We start from the raw sequence: 14,182 nt of genomic DNA, 5'->3' as shown, positions 1-14,182 counted from the left end.
CAATCAAAATTTTGAGATAGCCATTTTGTTCAGCGTAGTTGATTTCCAGATAGAAAACATGTTTTTTAGGAGGACACTCCCCCACAACCCTCGGGGCAAGGGTTTTAAGTTATGCCCTGAGGGCACATGAGAGCGATGTTGGCACAACGTATTAGTTATTATTTTTTTCCTTTAGAGCAGGGCACTTTGTATCGAAGGAGTCGTAGTAGAAACCTCGAAAATGGCTCTTTCGAATGGAAATTGGAGTTGCTTGTGCCCTTTTTAATAGTCAAAAGTGATTGGCAGGCAACTAACACCCCTTCCACGCCCACAATTTCCCGAAACAGATCCAATCAACATTTTGAGATAGCTATTTTTTATCAGCGTAGTTGATTTCCAGATAGAAATTATGTTTTTGAGGAGAACACTCCCCCACAGCTTTCAGGGCAAGGGTTGTAAGTTATGCCTTGGAGGCATATAAGGTTTTTTATAGAAGGCGTTGTCGTAAAAACTTCAAAGAAAGCCTCATTCGATTGGAAGTTCAAAGGGCTGGTGCCCTTTTTAATAGTCGAAAGTGATTGGAGGGCAACTAGCCCCCCCCCACGTCCATCATTCCCCCAAACACATCCAATCCACTTTTGAGGAGGACACTCCCCCACAGCTTTCAGGGCAAGGGTTGTAGGTTATGCCCTGGGGGCATATAAGTTTTTATTGAGATCTTTGTTTTAGAAAATTGAAAAAGGGCTCATTCGATTGGAAATTCAAAGGTCTAGTGCCGTTTTTAATAGTCTTAAGTGATTTGAGGGCAACTAAACCCCCTCTCTCGCCCACCTTTTCTCCAAACACATCCAATCAAAATTTTTTGATAGCCAATTTGTTCAGCGTAGTTGATTTCCAGATAGAAATTATGTTTTTGAGGAGGACACTTCCCCACAGCCCTCAGGGCATGGGTTATAAGTTATGGCCTGGGGACCTATAAGGTTTTTATAGAACGCGTTGTCGTAGAAACTTCAAAAAGGGCTCATTCGATTGGAAATTGAAATGGCTAGTGTTCTTTTTAATAGTCGAAAGTGATTGAAGGGCAACTTAGCCCCCTCTCACGCCCACGATTTCCCCAAACACATCCAATCAAAATTTTGAGATATCTATTTTGTTTAATGTAGTTTAAAGTTCTGGAATTTAGGTCTTTTAGGGTAATAACCCCACCAGAGCCCTCAGTGCAAGGGTTATAAGTTATGCCCTGGGCGCATATAAGGTTTTTATAGAACGCGTTGTCGTAGAAACTTCAAAAAGGACTCATTCGTTTCGAAATTGAAATGGCTAGTGCCCTTTTGAGACAGCTATTTTGTTCCACGCAGTTTAAAGTTCAGGAAATTATACCTTTGAGCAGGACACTCCCCCCCCCACAGTCTTCTGGGCAAGGGTTATAAGTTATGCCCTGGGGGCATATAAGTTTTTATTGAGATCTTTGTTTTAGAAACTTGAAAAAGGGCTCATTCGAATGGAAATTCATAGGTTTAGTGCCCTATTTAATAGTCGAAAGTGATGTAAGGGCAAATAACCCCCTTCTCTCGCCCACCTTTTCCCCAAACACATCCAATCAAATTTTTTTGATAGCCAATTGGTTCAGCGTTGTTGATTTCCAGATATAAATTATGTTTTTGAGGAGGATACTCCCCCACAGCCCTCTGGGCAAGGTTATAAGTTATGCCCTGGGGACATATAAGGTTTTTATAGAAGGCTTTTTCGTATAAACTTCAAAAGGGCTCATTCGACTGGAAATTGAAATGGATAGTGCTCATTTTAATAGTCGAAACTAATTGAAGGGCAACTCACCCCCCTCTCATGCCCACCATTTCCCCAAACACATTCATTCAAAAGGTTAAGATATCCATTTTGTTTAACGTAGTTGAAAGTTCTGGAAATTAGGTCTTTTAGGATGATAAACCCATCAGAGCTCTCAGTGCAAGGGTTGTAAGTTATGCCCTGGGGGCATATTAAATTTGCGAAAAACTCTGGTATAAAAATTTCATAAAGGGCTTTTTTGATTAGAGATCGAAATTGCCCTTTTTAATTGTCAAAGGTGAGTGGAGAGTAATGGACCCCCCTCTCACGCCCACCATTACCTCAAACACATTTAATCACAGTTTAGAGATAGCCATTTTGTTCAACGTAGTTGAAAGGATGACGTTGTCTGAAAATTATGTATTTAGGGCTGGCAAACCTCCCAGAATCCCCAGTCCGAAGGTTGGCAGTTATGCCCTGGGGGCATATAAAGTTTTCACAGATAGAGTTCTCGTAAAACTTCAAAAAGGGCTCATTCAATTTAAAATTGAAAGGGTTAGTGCCCTTTTTAATAGTCGAAAGTGATTGGAGGGTAACTAACCCCCCTCGCACGCCCACCAGTCCCTCAAGCATATCCAATCAAAATTTTCAGAGAACCACTTTGTTGAGCATGGCTGAATGCTCGGGCAATCTTGTATTGGTGGTTAGCACCCCCCCCCCCGCTCTCAGGGTTAGGTTTGTAAGGTATGTACGGTGTTAGTTATGTTTTTATTAAAATTGTTTTCGTATAAACTTCAGAAGGGCTCATTTGATTTAAAATTGAAAGGGCTAGTGCCTTTTTTAATAGTTGAAAGGGATTGGAGAGCAGCTATGGTCCCTCCCACGTCCACCATTGTCCCAGACACATCCAATCAAAATTTTGAGATAACGATTTTGCTTAACGTAGTTGAAAGTTCTGGAAATTAGGTGTTAAAGGATGACCACTACCCTCACAGCCCATAGGGTAAGGGTTGTTATTTATTCCCTGGGGGCATATAAGGTGTTTATAAAAAGCGTTGTCGTAGAAACTCGAAAAGGGCTCATTTGATTGGAAATCGAAAGGCCTTGCGCCCTTTTTAACAGTCGAAAGTTATTGGAAGGCTTGACATATTTATAGTAAAGATCGATGTGGGTATAAATGCATTATTTTGTTGTTGTTGCTGTTTTTTAGACCAGGGCACTTCTTATCGAAGGAGTTGTCATAGGAACTTCGAAAAGGGATCATTCGATTGAAAATAGAAATGGACGATACCATTTTTAATAGTCGAAAGTGATTAGAGGGAAACTAATCCCCCTCCCACGCCCACCTTCCCATTTGCCTTTATGTTTAAAAACTAAATGTTCCCTTAAGATTAAATCAAAATGCACTGTTTTAGTGCTAATTTCCAATAAGGCATCTCAGCAGTATCCCAAAAACGACTGAGGGTATTATGTTCAAACTTTCGGGGCTACTTTTGCTCTTAAAATTGAACTAAATCAAAATAGCGTAAGTGTATCCAAGCTATCAAAGAAAGTAAACAGATTTTTTTGCGAATGGTATTAAGTTTTCCATTTCAGGGCAACTAGAGGAGATATAAAACTAAATTAAACACTAATATTTGTGTCCAGATTTTTAGAAGGGTGTATGTTGTTAAAAATTGCTGAAAATTTTTCTCCAGCATACAAATAGCAGGCCAGACTAAAAACTCTTAAAAAAACGATAAGATTTAAAGTATTATAATCTTTCTTCCTGAAAAGACTATGTCAATATAAACAGAAATTAATTAAAACAGAACAGAAATTAATTAAAAAAGCTTTTTCACAAAATAAGTTTTTCAAAGAAAAGTAAAACACTCCATTAAACCAAAAATGAGCAAAAATAAAATCAAATAATTTACTAATCGTGAAACTACCACAAATCAGCATCGATAAATAAATGAAACCCATAACGAATAGAAATTACAATAAATAACCGAGTCAAACTCAAAAAAGAGCAGATTAACATAAGTTGGGCTCAAAACCCCTATGCCTTTCCAAGGCTAGAACATAATTTGCACTTTACTGAAAAAAAAAAAACACAAATGAATGTGCATTGTCAGTTTAGTATACATATACTGATATTTAGTAATCAAGATGTTAATATTATTTGATTTATTAAAGTTATAAAAGTAAAAACATTTATATTTTTTTTCAGTAAAGTGCAAATTATGTTCTGGCCTTGGGAAGGCATAGGGGGTTTGAGCCCAACTAATGTCAATTGCTGCTTGTTTTGAATTTGTCTCGGTTATTTATTGTAATTTCTGTTCGTTTTGGGTTTCATTTATTTATCGATGCTGATTTGTGGTAGTTTCACGCTTGGTAGATTATTTGATTTTATTTTTGCTTATTTTTTGTTTAATGGAGCTATTTACTCTTCTTTGAAAAAGTTATTTTGTGAAAAAGTTTTTAATTAATTTTTGTAAGAGGGATAGTTTCTAGTGACTTTAGTAAAACCCGGATTAAATATTGCATTAAAAAGAGGACAAGAGTGATTGCGCTAGTTTTAGAGGCATTAGCCCGGCCATTTTTTCTAGAAAATTACATATTATGATGATACTTTTTATGCTGAAAGGTGCTGTGAACATAGTTTCTAGAGAAGAGCAGTTCGATTTTAGAAAGGCTAGAGGATGTGTCGACCAAAAGTTTACTCTTAAGCTAATAATTGAGAAGTGCTTGAGTCATCAAACCCTTTTGGTTCTCAGTTTTATAGATTAGGAGAAAGCGTTCGATTCAGCTGATAGAAGAGCTTTAGCGAATGCCTTATCCTTCTATGGTTTACCAGACAAGTATATTAAAGGAATTAGTGCTAAATATGAGAATAACACTGCTGCGGTTAAGGTAATAATTGGGGATAGTGGCTCGTTTTGTATAAAATCCAGAGTTAAGTAGGGTTGTGTTTTATCCCCATTTATATGGATTGTTCTGATGGACTTTGTCTGAAGCAGCACAGGAAAGGTAATGGGAGAAGACGGAATCAAACGGGGAAGAAAAATTTTCCTGACTAAGATAATTGTCAGTTGGGTATCAAAAGGTCGTATCCGTAATTGTAAATTTTCAGAAAAGCAAAAAAACCTCACAGCTGTTACGTTTCTCTTTGGATAAACATAAAACAAAAAGGGATTGATATGAATTGATTTTACATATACATCTGTTTTGTTTTCCGGTTATAGAAATAAAAAGTTGGGAAGTTTTTTTTGTTGTTCTGAAAATATTCAATTATGGAAATAGGACCTATTGATGACCAACTGACATTATGCTGATTATTTAAGCGTCCTAGATGAAAATGTGAGCAAAGTGAATGAACTTTTAGAAGGATGTAAAGAAATACTTAAGAGTAATGGGAACTTTCTGGGAGGGTGTAAAGAGGGTGGCTTTGAAAAGAATGGGACAGGAGAGGAGCGTGCGTAGCTCTGTTGTCCTCAGGTGGCTTGGGGATGTGGTGAATTGTTATAACTAGTAGCAGTGGTAATAGTAATAGTCGTAGCAACATGAGTAGCATTAGCAATAGTAGCAGTTATAGTAATAATATTGTAGTTTTTTGGCCTGGTTCAACACCCCCTCCTTATATCCTGATTAAATATACAAAAATCTGGTGTTTGTTCAACTGAAATTAAGGATGAACATTAAAACTTTCTACAAGCAGGAATCATTTTTTCTAGGATGCGGGCTGCCCTCTCGTCAATACCTCAATGTTCATGCTAAAGATATTTATTACTTTTTAAAAAAGCTTCTTGTTATTTTAATTAAATAGCTTTTGTGTTTTATGGAGAGTTTCTTACAGAATTTGGTAAGAGGGTCAAACTTTAGCGTACTAATCGAAGCATGGAAAGGGGGGGGGCTTTCCGCATATATGGAATTATTTCTCCTCCGTAAAATAACCCTCCCCCCCAGGAATTTACAATGGACAATTCCATCCTTACTGAAACTTCCCTCCGAATAATTTATCGTGGACTATTCTGTGTGAAAAATTTTCTTTACCACTAAAAAAAAAAAAAAAAAAAAAAACAACTAATTTCTGATTTTATTTCAAATCAGGCCGGGAATACCCTTCCTCTCTTTGGAAGACTGTTCTTTGAAATTTCTATAACCGCTATGAAAATAAACTCCCACAGATATGGACGAAAAACCAACAGAGAGAAAAATCTCAGTTAAAAAAAAACAAAAAAACAAAAAAAACAAACGAGACTGCGGCCAAAAGACAAAAGACGAAAAATGTAAAACAACGCGCATTTTTCGCCTGTTTTGAAACAAGGCGTCTTCAGCAGGAGAGAAACAGAAGGAGAACTAGAAAAAAAAACAAACTAAAACTAAAAACAAATAAAAATACCAACCAATAAAATATGCAATTGGTGCAAACTAATCTAAGTAGGGAAAATGTGCTATTAGAGTTACTTCAGTGAGAACACCAGAGCAACTGAGGTAAATTTAAAAAAGCTGGAAATTATGTTAATTATTATGTTGCGAAATAATCCTCTTGCTGGCTATTACTGAAGCAAATCGTTTTGGTCTAGTAGGTGATCTATCTAGAAGTGATCTATCTGCTGAGCTTCAAGAGCGGTATGTAAATCTTTCATAAATGATCCTGCGGAGACTTTCCCGGATGCTCCTTGACTTAATTCATTGGCTTTTCTTATAATCGAATCATTAATCTTACCTTGAAAACATGTCCGCTGAGTTTCACTTAGGTCATCCATACCTTTACCATAAAGCTATGACTTGAGAGAGGCCTGCCCATCCACCTGTATGGCAATTTAACAGCATACCTGAATTATTCTCTTAAATTTTGTCTGAGAAAATGCTGCCCTCAGATTATTAGAACCATACATAAAGAATGGATCTAAATCCTTCCATTTGGGGTTCCATGCAGTAGCTAATGAATTGATCATACAGTTTAACTCGTGATTGCAAATCCTCCTCATGGTGCCGAAAGGGAACTCTGTTTTATACGCTTGTATGATCTTATAAACTGTCAAATAACCGGTCATACCTGAGTAGTAACATTGCTGAATCATATTCTTAAGACCCTGGAAGTTAGGAGGGAGGCGGTTGATAATGGTAGAGAGTGCGTCAATCAACTTGCTCTGTAGGTCTGGGTCAAGTCCTGCTACTAATTGGGAATGTGTGAGTTAAACGTTTTCCCTGACCCCGGAGGTTTCAACTGGTTGTCAGTCCCTATTCCTGCCCCGACCAACTTATTAAACTTGACTATACTCTCCGATCTTTTGAATGCTACGGGGAATAAACCCCATGAGAGATATTGGGGAATCCATGCCACTAACTTATGGGTACTTGCATGTTCCTCACCTAATGAGAATAGGAAAATAAGTCGGGATATATCAGTTAAATTGTATGTAAAACCTGTATTCCCCTGAAACTTGAATTCAGACCCATCAGGGAGCTACTTATCAGATGTAGGAGACGCAGCTGCTGCTATTATTGTCTTTATAAATATATCCTGTAGCAAAATAAGATTCGAACCTTTTCTTAAAATCAACTTCTGACTCATACTCTACATTGTCTACATTATTGTAAAGATCACACATAAATTCTCTAAACCACCTAACCGCTAACCCTTCAGTTGTTAACTCGGTTGTACTCATAGTCCCACATTGCTCATGTAGATGTATTAAAACCGTCCATCCCAATCTCATCGCGTCATCTTCCAACATATCCTTATTGGATGTGTTTGCCTTCTGATAAAACCTCTCGAATGTAGACAAATAATTGTATGCAATATCTTTACATGTTGCCACGGAATTTTCAAATACCCCGGTGAATTATGAGGCAGTAAGCAATGCAAAATTAACCATTTTATTAGTACGTAATATAGGGAAAAGACTCATATCGATAATAAAATCAAATAAACAATTTTTAAATCTGTTGTTGTGAATTAGTTAACACTAGTTATGAATCACTAGTTAACACTAATTAATCGCTAGTTAACACCAATTAATCACTAGTTAACTCTTATTAATCACTAGATAAGGCTATGATTTTTTCCTCTTCTTTGTGCAAATCTCCAAACTTGCGAATCCATTCTTTCAGCTTTTCAGCCGCAACGTTGTTTGCGGAGGCGTCTACGTAAATAATGAATAACTCGGCAACACTGGTTAATTTTTTATCATTTGCTCAGATGGATTTCGAACGTATCAAACAGTTCGTGTTAACGAACTGTAAGTAAGGAGTGACCCGGCTCAATAGTAGCCGAAACTATAAAAAAGCGGAATTTTGATTCCGGTAGATACATCAAAAGACTTGGGTTTTTATGCTCATTTGAAATATACAACTTTCATCAAGTTTAGTCTTACCCATCAAAAGTTATAAGAATTAAAAAATTTTCCTTATTTTCTAAAAAAGGAGGAAACACCCCCTAAAAGTGATAGAATCTTAATGAAAATCACACCATCCGATTCAGTGTATCTGAAAAACCTATTTGATGGGATTCAATCTCCTATCTGAAAAAATGTGGAATTTTGTGTTTTTTGCAAGAAGAAAGATCACGGATGTGTGTTTTTTTTGTGTTTTTCCCAGGGGTGATCGTATCGATCCAGTGGTTCTGGAATATCGTGAGAGGCCTCATTGGAACGAAAATTAGAAGTTCTACTGCTCTTTTTAAATGACTCAAAAATTGGAGGAAAACTAGGCCCCCTCCCACGCTCATTTGTTTCCCAAAGTCACCTGATCAAAATTTTGAGGTATCCATTTTGTTCAGCATAAAAATCTAATCTATATATCTTTGAGGATGTCTTCATCCCCCACAGTTCCCGGAGGAAGGGCTGCAAGTTATGAATTTTGTCCATTGTTTACATATAGTATTGGTTATTGGAAAGCATAAAGACGTTTTCATGAGGGCTTTTTCTCGTGGGAGGAGGGGGTTGGAGGTAGGGGTTACGTGGGAGGATATTTCCATGGAAGATTTTTTCATAGGGGAAGGGACATTTCTATGAAGGGGGCGCCGAATTTCCCCGAATTATTTATAAAACGATTAGAAATTAAATAAAAAAACAAATTTTTTAAACTGAAATTAAGAAGCAACATTAAAACTTAAAACGAACAGAAATTATTACGTATGTAAGGGGGTTCACCCCCTAGCCAATACCTCGTTCTTTATGCTAATGATTTTCTTTAGCACTTTCAAAAGCTATGTATTCTAATTAAACGGCTTTTGTGATTCAGGGGTTTGTGATTCGAACAAAATTTGAACTTAAGCGCAGAATCTCTCGTCAAATTTCTTATTCCAAGTCTCGTAGTCCAGGTGGCAGAATTTACTTGGTACGGCGACAAAGTCGGATCTCTTACTCCATTCATTGCGAGTAGCCTTGGCATAATCATTTTTTAATTTCCTGGTACCAAGATCCACTGTTAGTTGTGTAAGAGTAACAATTGTTGGCTGTGAACTTCCGATTCTTCCCTTCTTACTGAAAAATTCAATTAAGTTTTTCTAAAATAAAAAATAATCAGACGTTATCATCGGGAGAAAATTCGAACAAATTTGAAAAAAAATTCAAACTTCAGAGTAACATATTTTGTAAAATCTCTTATCACAAGTTTCGTAGTTCGAAACTTTGAAACAAAAAATTTGAAACAAAATTCCAATTTAAACGTAATATCCCTCGTCAAGTTTCTTATCCTAAGTGTCGTAGTCCAGGGGGCAGAATTTACTTCGTACGGTGACAAAGTCGTGTCACTTACTCAATTTATTACGAGTAGCCTTGGCATAATCATTTTTAAATTTCCTTGCAGCAAGATCCACTGGTGGTTGCGTAAGAGTAACAATTCTTGGTTTTGAACTTTCAATTCTTCCCTTCTTACTGAAAATCCAATAAAGTTTACCTAAAGTACAAAAGAATCAGATGTTATTACCAGAAAAAACAACTAATGAGACAAGTTAGGATAAAAGTTTGATAGCCCATAGCAACCCAAAATTAAAATAAACATTTGAAATAAGTTTCTAAAGTTTTTTATTGTTTAAAAAATAAAGTTGTGAGACAGAGTCAAACTAGCGTAAAGAGTAAGGCGTTGAAGAGGGTACAGCCCCTTTCATATAATAAATAATTTCTGTTCGTTTTAATTTTTAATGTTGCTCCTTACTTTCAGTTAAAAAAAAATTGTTTTTTAAATTTTATAATACCAAGAGGCAATACTTGGATGTTTCTATCATCATATTTAATTTTTTTTTCTTATTGTATCAAAAAATTAAGCAAGAAAAAAACAAATTTTAATTTCAACAAAGCAGTGGAACAAAAATTAATAAAAACAAAACAAGACTAATTAAAAAGTATTCTGAATATTTCGGCCTTACGTCCGGGAGCCTTTCTCAACGTAAAAAAAACGAAAATAACGAAAAAAAATTGTAAAAAAAATAACACATAAAAAAAATACGACAACTAAAACACGAAGAAAAAAAAATATAAATAAATAAATAAGAACAACAAAAATTATAAACAAGCACTGACGTTATAAAACAAGAACAAAACCGAGCGAATGTCTATTTTTAAACCATGGGTCACTCTCCTCTTAACAATCAGTGTATAAATGGGAATCTATTATAACTGAGGACTATCTACTTAAAGAAACCAAAACGGTAACCTAACCCCAGGTCCATCACCTCTAACAAAATTTTGAACCGTAGCATTGTTTTTGGATGCGTCAACATTAATATTATACACCTTTACAGCACTGGTTAATTTTTCATCATTTGCTCAAGTGAATTTCAAACGTACAATACCAAGAGCCACTCTACTTGGATGTCTCTATCATCATATTTAATTTATTTCTTATTACATCTGCAATATTTTGTAGTTGACTTTCTTTGGGAATCCCAATGTTTTGCATATCCCAGAATATTCCAACACGCATTTTCAGATGTGCTGCATTTCCTTCACTTAAATCCTCAACTTATCATTATTCAAATTTAAATATTTAATGACACGAAGTCATAAGACCTCAATGATTTAGCTGAACAACAAGAAGATATCGGTATCTAACTAGATAACAATCACTACTTACCACAAATTAATCACTGGTTAACACTGAATTTTGTCTCTTCTTTGTGCAAATGTCCAAACTGACGAATCTGTTCTCTCAGCTTTTCAGCCACTGCGTTGTCTGCAAATGTGTCAACGTAAATAATAAACACCTCTACAGCACTGGCAAATTTTTTTATCATTTGTTCAGGTGAATTTCGAACGTGTAATACCAAGAGACCCTACTTGGATGTTTCTACCATCATATTTAATTTTTTTTTCTTATTGTATCTAAACTATCCTGGAGTTGACTTTCTTCGGGAATCCCGATGTTTTCTATGTTCCCTAATACTCCAACACGCATTTTCAGATGTACTGCATTTCCTTCGTTCAAATCCTTGACTTATCATTATTCAAATTACAATATTTAATGAGACGAAATAAAAAGAACTCGCTGATTTAGCTTAACCATAAGAAGATTTGGGCATCCAACTATATTTGTCTGTATTTCGCAAGTTTTGTTACCACATTTCTCGTAATAGCTAAAATACAAAATGCAAAAAAACAAAAAACAAAATAACTAGTTAAAACTAGTTAACAATGACTAGTTAACACTAATTAATCACTAGTTAATTCTATGATTTTTGCCTCTTCTTTTTGCAAATTTTCAAACTGGTGAAATTGTTGTCAATTCAAACGTATAATACCAATCGACACTCTACTTTGATGTCTCCATCATCATATTTATTTTTTTTTTCTTTTTGCATCTAAAATATACTGGAGTTGACTTTCTTCGGGAATCCCAATGTTTTTTATATTCCCTAATATTCCAACACGCATTTTCAGCTGTACTGCGTCTCCTTAATTTAAATCCTTAACTTATCATTATTCAAATTACAATATTTAATGAGACAAAATAAAAAGAACTCGCTGATTTATCTTAACCATAAGAAGATTTGGGCATCCAACTATATTTATATGTATTTCGCAAGCTTTATTGCCATATTTCTCGTAATAGCTAAAATATAAAATGCCAAAAAACAAACAAACATAATAACTAGTTAACAATAGTTAACAATGACTAGTTAACACTAATTAATCACTAGTTATTTCTATGATGTTTGCCTCTTCTTTGTGTAAATCTTGAAACTGGTGAAATTGTTCTCAATTCAAACGTATAATACCAAGCGACACTCTATTTTGATGTCTCTATCATCATATTTAATTTTTTTTCTTTTTGCATCTAAAATATCCTGGAGTTGACTTTCTTTGGGAATCCCGATATTTTCTATTTTCTAGAATATTCTAACACCCATTTTTAGAGGTACTGCATTTCCTTCATTTAAATCCTTAATTTGTCATTATCCAGATTACAATATTTAACGAGACGAAATAATAAGAACTCATTGATTTAAATGAACTATAAGAAAATTTGGGTATCCAACTGTATTTGCCCATTCTTTGCAACCTTTATTGCCACATTTCTCGTAACTAAAATGCAAAATGCAGAAAACTAAACAAATAAAATCACTATTTAACAATAATTAATGACTAGTTAACATTATAATTTCTGCCTCTTCTTTGTGCAAATCACCAAACTGGCGAATATATTTTCTCAGCTTTTCAGCCACTGCGTTGTTTGCAGATGCGTCAACGTAAATAATAAACGCCTCTGTTGTACTGGCTAATTATTTATCATTTGCTAATGTGAATTTCGAACGTCTAATACCAAGAGACACTACTTGAATGTCTCTATCATAATATTTAATTTTTTCCTAATTGCATCTAAAATATCCTGGAGTTGGGTTTCTTCAGGAATCCCGATCTTTCCTATATTCCAAAATATTATAACGCGCATTTTCAGAAGTACTTCATTTTCTTCATTTAAATCCTGAACTCGTCATTATTCAAATTACAATATTTAATGAGATGAAATGATAAGAACTCACAGATTTAGCTGAACAATAAGGAGATTTGGGTATCCAACTGTGTTTGCCTCTTTCGCAAGCTTTAATGCCAAATTTCTCGCAGCTAAAGTACAAAATGCAGAAAAAAAAACAAAGAAAATCACTAGTTAACAATCACTAGTTAACGCTAATTAATCACTAGTTAACACATATTAATCACTAGTTGAAACTATGATTTTCGCCTCTTCTTTGTGCAAATGTCCAAACTGGCGAATCCGTGCTCGCAGATTTTCAGCCGCAGCGTTGTTTGTGGATGCTTCAACTTAAATAATAAACACCTCTGTAGCACTGGCTTATTTTTTTTATCATATGCTCAGGTAAATTTTGAACGTCTAATACCAGTAGACACCACTTGGATGAAATATTTCTATAGGACAACTGCGTCTCTTCTTTAGCTCAAACAAAAAAAAATCAAGGAAAATGCCAAAAAAGTCTGTATCATCATATTTACTTTTTTTTCTTGTTGCATTTAAAATATCCTGAAGTTGACTTTTTTTTGGGAATCCTGATGTTTTCTATATCCCAGAATATTCCAAAGTCTATTTTCCAATAGGTGTTGAAAATACCAGAATATTACAACACGAATATTCCTACTAACCTTTGGCTGTTAAGTATTCCGCTTTAATTCTTCTAATTTTGGATTTTGTTGAACTTTATTTATTTTTTATTTTGGGGTTTCATTACTTTTTATTGTTTTTTTTTTTTTTACATTGACTATCCATGTTGGGTTTTTTTTGACTTTTTTGGCATTTTCCTTGATTTTTTTTGTTTGAGCTAAAGAAGAGACGCAGTTGTCCTATTGAAATATTCACTTTGTTTTTTTTTTATTATTTTCGTTTGACGTTGAAAAAAACATTTTGTGAACAATTTTGTGTATGTTTATCTTTTACATAGTATTATTATATTGTCTTACAACTCAGCAAATAAAAAAGGCAACGAGTGGGTAGCCTTCCCTTTGACTTGGGTCACTTCTGATTGGCCAACGGATATCGACGTTTAGTAGCAATCGCGTCCTCGACAAAGTTTCCAATGCCTTGCGCTAGCGACAAAGTGAGCCAGTTGATCTGCTTTTGTGTTACGTAAGGTTTGATCACCCAAAAATTTTGTTTGACTCGTAAAAGCGGTACAAAATGGATATGAATAATTTTTGACGCGTTTTAAAAGTTTTTTGCTACCCCCGAATGAAAATCCAGGATAGGTTATTATGACGTAAGATCAAGGTTGCAAGACCTCTATTCAGTATCTATGTTGGGGAATTGCTTTTCCTTTTCTTCTTTTCCTTGTTGATTGAAATCAATATGCATTCTTTTTCTGGAGCTAGTAATTTTAGAGGTAGGGGGATAGATATTATGAAAGAAATCCTGCTTGAAACAATGAGTATATTATTTATATAACTCGTATCCACAAATTCACCAGGGTCCATGGGAC

Source organism: Artemia sp. Qi Xiang Cuo, chromosome 21 (genome assembly GCF_049724085.1).
Source record: "Artemia sp. Qi Xiang Cuo chromosome 21, ASM4972408v1, whole genome shotgun sequence".
Taxonomy (NCBI): domain Eukaryota; kingdom Metazoa; phylum Arthropoda; class Branchiopoda; order Anostraca; family Artemiidae; genus Artemia; species Artemia sp. Qi Xiang Cuo.
This window is presented reverse-complemented; position numbering follows the sequence as displayed.